General features: G+C 43.2%; 1 long non-coding RNA gene across 1 annotated transcript; it reads right to left on the reverse strand.

Moving 5' to 3' along the window:
- Positions 1-2022: 2022 nt before the first annotated feature.
- On the reverse strand, positions 2023-5738 carry LOC148129854 (uncharacterized). Its single transcript, XR_015750655.1, has 2 exons — positions 4891-5738; positions 2023-3066 (listed from the first exon to the last, which is right to left on the reverse strand). It is a non-coding gene; the product is annotated as an uncharacterized LOC148129854 (long non-coding RNA).
- Between the last annotated feature and the right edge of the window lie 3190 nt (positions 5739-8928).

The following is an 8928-nucleotide window of genomic DNA, read 5'->3' on the forward strand; positions in this document are numbered from 1 at the left end:
AAGCTGTAAGAGAGGCAGCCATTTTCAGTCCTAAGCTCCGCATCCAAACGTAGTTAGTTATGTGTCATACAAAGCATTACTGGTTTGTTTGTTTGTTTTGGTGCGGGAACTTCTGAACTGGAAGTTCTACCGTTAAGAGAAGGGGGAAGATGTGTCCATCTGGTTTCCCTTTCTTAGATTAACGGATGAACAGAGTTGGGAGGGACCTTGGAGGTCATCTAGACCCTACACCATTTCTGACAGAGGGCAGTCCAGTCTCTTTTTGAAAACCTCCAGTGATGATGAAGCTCCCACAACTTCCGAAGGCAACTTCTGTTCCATGGGTTGATGGCATTGATGGATTGATTGATTGGATTGATGATGCGCAGCTTTCCCCACACGAGCTGAGGCCTGCAGTGTCAATCAACTGAGAGGATAAAAGAAGAGAAAAGCGCAAAAAGAGAAAAGTGAGAGGGCCGATCCTGCGCTTTTCTCTTTATCCTCTCAGATGATCGTTGGAGCCTCTTTTTTTTTTTTTACTACCAGTTCTGCTGAACCAGTCCGAACCAGTAGCATTCCACTCCTGTGCGAGGGTGACTTCCCAGTTTATGCCTCCATTCTGGGCTGCCATGCCCACCACCAGCTTTCTGAGACCTCCACAGCAAATACAATTCTAGCTGCAGTTTAAACATTAATAATGAAGTATGTCAATTCTCTATTGTCGCCTTCAGGTAAAATTCCCAATAAAAATCGAACCAGACAAAGTTCCCTTTTATTAGAGAGTAGTAAACTGGCACATCTGGGAAATCCCGAATCTGAAAGTTCCGGGTTTCCCTCCAATAAGTAAAATAGGACAAATCCACCCCCTGCCCCCATCATTCCGTCACATTCCCCGATCACCATCTGTCCCAACTTGAGACATCCCCTCTACTCCTCCTCAGCCAGGTGCAGGAACAACATGACCTTGACTCTAAAGAAGAATGCTATTATGTCTAACCACATGCGCTCCATGCAGTCCCCCCCTCCCATCTTCTCAGGCTCAAGAATGTGGTAGCGTGGAAGCTTCCGGTGCTTATACGGCTTCCAAAGCTGACAATGTTATAGGTGAGCTCTTTTTTCCTCTCCCATTTATCACATTCAAATTGCCTGGGGCGATATAGGAAGTCCTCAAGTTACAACCACAATGGAGCTCAACATTTATGTTGCTAAATAAAACATAGTTTAAGTGAGTTTTGCCACATTTTACAACTTTAGTCGTGCCAGCCACATGACCACGGAGATGTCTTTGGACAGCGCTGGCTCTTTGGCTTTGTCACGGAGATGAGCCCCAGCCCCAGGGGTGGGATTCTACCGGTTCGCACCCATTCGCTAGAACTGGTTGTTAACATTCTAAGCAGTTCGGAGAACCGGTTGTTAGAAGAAATTACAGGGCTAATCCTGTAAGGAAGGCAGGAAGGAAACATTCTGGTGTTGCTTACAGAAACTGCCTCTCCGTTAACCCTTATTACATTCTTGGCAGGACTAGACTTCCTGTCTCAGGAACTCCTCTGGAGTTTTTTTTCCCCTCCTTTGCTGGTACTTTGCTTGTGTGGAGTGACCATTCAAAGTTACAATGGCACTGAAAAAAGTGACTTATGACTGTTTTTCACGCTTACGACTGTTGCAGCATCCCCACAGTCATGAGAGCCAGGTGAGGAGATGTGTGCCTTGATGTGAGTGATGTTGAGATGGCCACGCCCAGCCAGTCATATGACTACCAAGCTATGCCCACCAACTAAGCCATGCCCACAGAACCAGTTGTTAAAAAATTTGAATCCCACCCCTGACTGGAAGTGCTGGAAACTAGCATGTTCATGTGTGAGGAGAACCTTTACTTTTACCTTAGGTTAGCTAAAATGTTTGAAAATATGTCTAGCAAATGTTGGAAATGTAATAAAAAAAAACTGGGCACATTTTATTACACGTGGTGGACTTGAGCTAAAACAAAAAAAATGTGGCAAAAATACACAGATGGCTAGAAAAGATAATAGGGAACCATATAGATTTTAAATCTGAGCTATTTTTATTAGGGATGATATCAGAAAAATTTGATAAGAAAAGTATGTATTCAGTATTACATGTCTTAACAGCAGCGAGGGTTATCTTCGCACTATGCTGGAAAAATGAAGAAACACCGCAAGACGAAGACATAATTAAGAAGATATTAGATTGTGCAGAAATGGATAGATTTACACTGAAAATCAAACAGAAGGAAGGAAGGCACAGAATATTATCAAACATGGAATTTATTCTACAAGTGGCTGGAAAAAAGGGATGGAGAGCAAAAATGGAATCTGTATTGTTAAGCAAGTTAAATACACAGAAACACGATGCTTATTAAGCAGTAAGAAATGTAACTAATAGAAAATTAATAAAGTTTTTTTTTTTTAAAGGCAGAAATCCTGGAAAGCCACTGCTGGAGGGGAGCTCAGGTGCTTGGAGAGGAATCTCTTCCCAGAGCAAATCTAGCCGCAGACAGGCGGTATGTCAGCAATCGAACTTGGGACTGAAGAAGATCCTCTCGGCGCATGGCTTATTCATGCCTTGACAAAGGCTCCGGTGACGGAGATGCTCTGTTAACAAGACGTCAGGCCGAAGTGGGGATAATGGGCTATCAGGTTCTTGTGCTGCAGTCGTGCGAAACAGGAAAGCGGTTTGTCCTTCTGATGAAAACATCTCCCCTCTTTTGAATGTGGGGCACGCAAGACAAAAAATGGAAGTGATTCATGAACCCAGCAGCTACAGGAAGTCCTCGGCTTATGACCGCAATTGACTCCAAAGTTTCCGTGGCTAAGCGAGACGGTTTTTAAAGTGAGCTTACGGCCTTTTCTTGGCATGGTTGTTAAATGAATCACGGTGGCTGTTAAGTTAGTAATACGGTTGTTAAGTGGATCTGGCTTCCTTACACATCCTCTCCATGACCTGCTTTCCTTGGTTACCTTCTGGGAGGAGGGGGCTTCGTGGTATCCGAAGCAGAACCACTAGATTCAGTCCCAGTTTTGTTCCATATAGTATCAACCTTCTGAACTCTCAGGTTTCTTCTTTCTGCTATGTATTCGAAAAGGGACAGTGATGAATATTTATATGTATTTATATGTTAGGGTGTAGGTATATACACTACATATGAATGTCTATAGCATATTGCTTACAGAAACTGCCTCTCCGTTAATGTTTGTTAATGTATGTGTGCACTTTTGAGAGCACGCAATAGAATTTCATTTTTAATGTGTGCCAGAGTGCCCACTTTAATGACAATAAAGGATATCTTTCTGTCTGTCTGTCTTTCATCTATCTGCCTATCTATCTTCTATCTTCTGTCATCTATTATATCTATCCATTCTATCTATCTATATCTATCTATCTATCTATCTATCTATCTATCTATCTATCTATCTATCTATCTATCTACCATCTATATCTACCTACCTACCTACCTATCTATCTATCTACCATCTATATCTATCTATCTATCTATCTATCTATCTATCTATCTATCTATCTATCTATCTATCATCTATCTATCTATCTATCTATCTATCTATCTATCTATCTATCTATCTCTATCTATCTATCTCTATCTATCTATATCTATCTATCTATCTATCTATCTATCTATCTATCTGCATCTATTCGTATCTCCATCTCTTTATCTCTCCATCTCTATTGTCTATCATTATCATTTATCTAGATCTATCTATCTATCTGTCTGTCTGTCTATCTATCTATCTATCTATCTATCTATCTATCTATCTATCTATCTATCTATCATCTATCTTCTATCATCTATTATATCTATCTATCCAGCCAGCCAGCCTATTTATCTATCCATCCACCCATCTATATCTATCTATCATCTATCTATCTTTCTATCTATCTTCTATCATCTATCTATTTTTATCTATCCCCCCATCTATGTCTCAGACATTCTCAGCTTCAGTTCCTCAAATCCCCAGCCGCATCTTAAAGTTGTCAAAGTTGAGAAAGATCAGTTGAAGATGAATGGAAGGAATGGAGCCTGGGAGATAAAGGTCTACACAGAATTGTGAAGTTTGAAATACACTCATCCAATCACTGAAACCCCCAAAAGGAGTTCCTTGTGGTTCTCCTTACTATGGAAAATAGATACCAGATGAAACGAATGTTGGCAGAATATTATGCAAGCATTGAGCCTCCCCAAGACTTTGGGAAGGATTTACAGATTTAAAAAATGCCAAATCCCATCTAAACATCTGGCTGACTATGTGACCAACCATAATAAATGTACTAACAATGCCTGGAGCAACCAGAAAAATCTTTGCTGACAAATGAGTTAGGGTTATATCAGTCTCTACAAAATGGTGCAAGAAACATAAGTCCACAATCCTCAAATGACAGGGGCAAATACTTTACAACCTAAAGGTAGTCCTTGACTTACCACCACAATTGAGCCCAAACTTTCTGTTGGTAAGTGAAACATTTGTTAAGTGAGTTTGGCCCCATTTTACGTACTTTCTTGTCAGAGTTGTTAAGTGAATCACTGCAGCTATTAAATTAGTAACACCGTTGTTAAGTGAATCTGGTTTCCCCATTGACTATGCTTGTTAGAAGGTCACAAAAGCAGATCACGTGACCGTAGGGGACGCTGCAGGCATCATAAATAGGAGTCAGTGGCCAAGAGCCTGAATTTTGATCACGTGACCACGGGGAATGCTGCAACGGTTGGAAGTGTGAAAAACGGTCATAAGTCACTTTTTTCAGTGCCGTTGTAACTTTGAATGGTCACTAAATAAAACTGTTGTAAGTCGAGGACTACCTGTATTTGTTGTGGGTATTTAGGAACACAAAACAAAAAGAAGTATTTGATTTAGTATAATTATATGTACAAAGTTCTACCTAATCCGGGTGTCGGCAACCCACAGCTCTGGAGCCGCATTGGGCCCTCTGCTGTAGCTCCCTGTTGGGTGATCCTGCCACTGGCTGGCCCCGCCCCTCGTCCTCCCCTCCCAGTCACATCTCTGGGCTGAGAAGGTAAAACACAAAAGCCAGAAATGAGAGGGAGGGAGGGAGGGAGAGAGAGAGAGACAGAGAGAGAGAGAGACCCATTTCCCACAGAAAACACTGGGAGCCACAAAACGGGTAGGCGTGGCAGTGGGGATCATGTCACTGGTTGGGAGTGATGTGGAGTTGGCCACGCCCACCCAGGTTTTATGGGTCCCAGTGTTTCTCTTTTCTCTGGGAAACGGGACCAAATGGCTCTTTGAGTGTTTAAGGTTGCAGACCCCTCCCCTAGTCCTTTGAGGCCTTTAAAAGGCGCTCTTGGAAAATTAGCTTCATTCATTCATATCCCAGAAAAAAATAAAGATTCTGGGGAAACCTGCATAAGCGTTCATCTCTTAGCCCGCTTTCAGTTGAACTGAATTCCATCCATTAAAGTCAGAGGGGCCAGGCCAGTTTGTGTCCCAATGAGCTTCAATGGGGGCAGGTGAGAAAAAGAAAAAGAAGAAGAAGCCCATTTCCGCACTAGCATTGCCACAAAGTCTAGCCCTAGGCCCGTGATGGCAAACCTATGGCACAGGTGCCATTGCCAGCTGGTCTTCGTGGGTGCAGGAGTGCCTGAAAACGGCCCAAAAATTGGCCCCAAAACAGGCCCTTTTAGGGTCGTTCTCAGGCTGTTTTTCGGGCCTTTTTCGGGCCAAAAATGGCCAGAAAACAGCCCAGAAAATGGCCCAAAAACTGCCCCCCAAAATGACCAAAAAACAGGCATGCATGTGTTGTCCCCAAAACTGGGCTCTGGCTTGGTGTCGAAGCCGATAAGTCACTGGACACAAGGTGTAATACAATATACTTTTATTTTGGTATCAAGATATAAGGACCCTGGTTTGAAAGATAAGCAAAGGCCTCAATGAGAATCTTACAGCAATTTTTATAGTCAAGGGGGGGTCGCATTCAGCCCTTTGCCCTTCCCCTAGGAATGCACGCATAACAGATAATATCAGCTGGTTATTTGAATCTCAGCCCCCTACATGGCTAAATGTCACATCACCTGTGTTTTCCCCCAGGTCACAGGTATCTTGTATAGGAAGTTAACACCCACCCCTCTCCTAGAAAATTGAAATATTCTAGGAAATATTAAAAAGGCAGAATATTTCCTCTAAAAAGAGTAGAAACTCAGAAGCAGAAACTCACCCCCACCTTTGTTAATGGGTGGGCCATTAAGGCCTGGGCCACAATACTTTACATAACAAAGATCTCCAGGTAAAGCTATAGCAGTTGCTCAAAAGCCCTTTCAGTGCATCATGATCCAGCAAGGCTCAACCAAGCCTGGGACTCAGGACAGCCTACAGCAGGGGTCCCCAACCACCGGGCCCCGGACCAGTACTGGTCCGTGGATCATGTTCTACCAGGCCGCCGGTTTGCTGGGCGCCACCATCTGGTTTCGATGAGAAAGTGCTTCCAGGTGAGTTTTTCCGGTTGGAAAGCGGCATTTGGGTCCTGAAGGAATCTTCGCGCCTTAGTTTCATCGAAGGGGGGGGGCGGCTTCGAACGAAGAGCCGTCCCGATGGCGGAGGAAATTAAGAAAGCACAAAAAAGCACAAAAAAGGTACAAAGGAGGAGTTGAAGGTGGCGGGGAGAAGCGGGGGACGGCTGGCTGGCCGGTCGCTCGGCTCGCCTTGCCTTGTCATGCGTGCTGATGCCGGTACCGGGCCGCGGATCATTTTGTGATGCTGGTACCAGGCCGTGGCACAAAAAAGGTTGGGGGCCACTGGCCTACAGAGTTGCCCCTGCATGGCCCCATGGGAGTCTGACAACCAATCAGAATACAAGCTCCAATTCAAATCCCAACAGAGGGCATAAAACCCAGGCACTCTCGGCACCTCAGCCTTTTCTTGATCTTCCTTCACCTTGATCTTCCTTCACCTTGATCATCCTTCCCTTTCACTCTGGAGTTCCAAGCCATGTGGTCCAGTCCATCATTAAACCTTCCAAACAGCCTCCATGGTTCCAGTATCTTTTTCCCCACTTGGAACTGAACCCAGAAGGATATTTCTTCCAACACTTGCAAAGTGTCCTAATTTCATGTGCCAGCTATGTGGTTTTGTGGGGTTTTCTTATAAGCAAGCTATTCTTGTTCCTGATATCCTGGCTCGTGGTTTGAGGTATTAACTTCTCCCTCGCTAAGAATGTGCTGTTCCAACCTCTTTCCTATTGCAGAGCAGCTCAAGGTAGCTCCCCCCACTCCCCGTGACCCCCCCTCCTTCTGTAGAGAGGGATAGGAAGGAGCAAGGCTGCTTAAGGCACAGAAATGAAGACAATAGAAAATGCTTTATCAGAATTCATGTTCTTCATGTCCATTCCATCCCTACCTGGGTCCTATCTCCACATGTGACCCTTCCTCTGATCCCCAGGGCCTCCACTGTACATACATTCCATCACCTGATCCTTCATGTGCACTGGCCAGGTGGTCTTTGGTGCATGGATGATCCGGTTTGGGCATTCGGTACAGAAAAGGTTTGCCATCAGTGCCCTAGGCCGATTCATAATGCAATGGCTTGATGAATGGGTTGGTTTTGCATAGCTGCATTCTTAGCACACACGTAATTGTTAATTGCCTAATTTTATTTTAATTTAGCAGTGTAGCAACCTATGTGGAAAGGGAACTTCACGAAGACAGTAGTGTCACAAAAACAGGAAAAGCCCAAGGGAAACATCAGGTCAGCCAGAAAACAAACTTACATAGGAAAAGGAATCAAATAAAAAGTATTAAAAAATCCCTTTAGACAAAAGCCTAAGTAATTAAGAAAACTAGACAAATAGGAAAAGGAAAACAAAAGATAATTTAGAAAACCCTTACAAACACAGGACATACCAAATAAGCAAAACAAACAGACAAAAGACACAAAATATAAATTACAAAAGGGACAGACAGGAGATTGCCACAGAACAAATATGAAAAGCTATCTTAAAGCTAAAAGAGATTACAGAAAACCAATAATACAATCTGGCCACCCTGCGGAGTTTGCCCTCCGGCGGAAATAAAGACAAACTCAAACAGAATTTGAAACATTAGGCACAAATACAAACACTCACACAAAATCAACTTACAAAGGGAGAAAAGGGTATAAAAAACCAGGGACTTACCATGGGAAGCTAGCTAGCCCAGGAATGCAGACTTCTCGCTGTTCTCCGCCTTCCTGAAAAATAAAAAGATCCAGCTTTCAAGCAGTTGTCCATATCCTTGCACCGGAGCTCTCCCAGCGGGAAAATCGAATCCTCGAAAGAAAGGCATTTTGACACCTTTCGACACCTAATCAAAGCATTTTCATTTGTATCTCGATCATGTTCAGATTGTTTCCACAAATAAGATTTTGTTGTGCATTGCCCAAGGTGTCACAATGAAAAACTGAGTTTGATGCCTTTTCCATCTCAACTAACTCAACTTGTAACTAACCAGAACACAATATACGCCTAAGCAATACAGTTTGCCAACCCTGTGCCCTTGATGTGGCCTGCATCACTTTCCCAGCTGCCAGGTATACTGTTGTTTAAGAAGCATGCTCCCCTTGCAAAACAGGGTAGACCACATCAGCTTAGAATCATAGAATTTATAATTTATATATATAGCAATAGCAACAGCAATACACTTAATGGATTAATAAGACAATTAAGACTTAATGACCGTGTTACTAACTTAACTGCAGTGATTCCCTTAACAACTGTGGCAAGAAAATTCACAAAATGGGGCAAAACTCACTTGACAAATGTCTGATTTAGCAACACAAATTTTGGCATCAATTGAGCTCGTAAGTTGAGGACTAGCTGTATAGAGAGATGAACTTTGTACCGTTGATTTCAGGAGTTTCATATATTGTATTACTCCAAAAGGAGGACAGCCCTGAACTTAAGGTAACGTCCCCTACCTCCACCAAAAAA

Source organism: Notechis scutatus, chromosome 9, assembly GCF_049901735.1.
Source record: "Notechis scutatus isolate UNSWTSFEM ecotype Mainland chromosome 9, rNotScu1.2, whole genome shotgun sequence".
Taxonomy (NCBI): Eukaryota; Metazoa; Chordata; class Lepidosauria; order Squamata; family Elapidae; genus Notechis; species Notechis scutatus.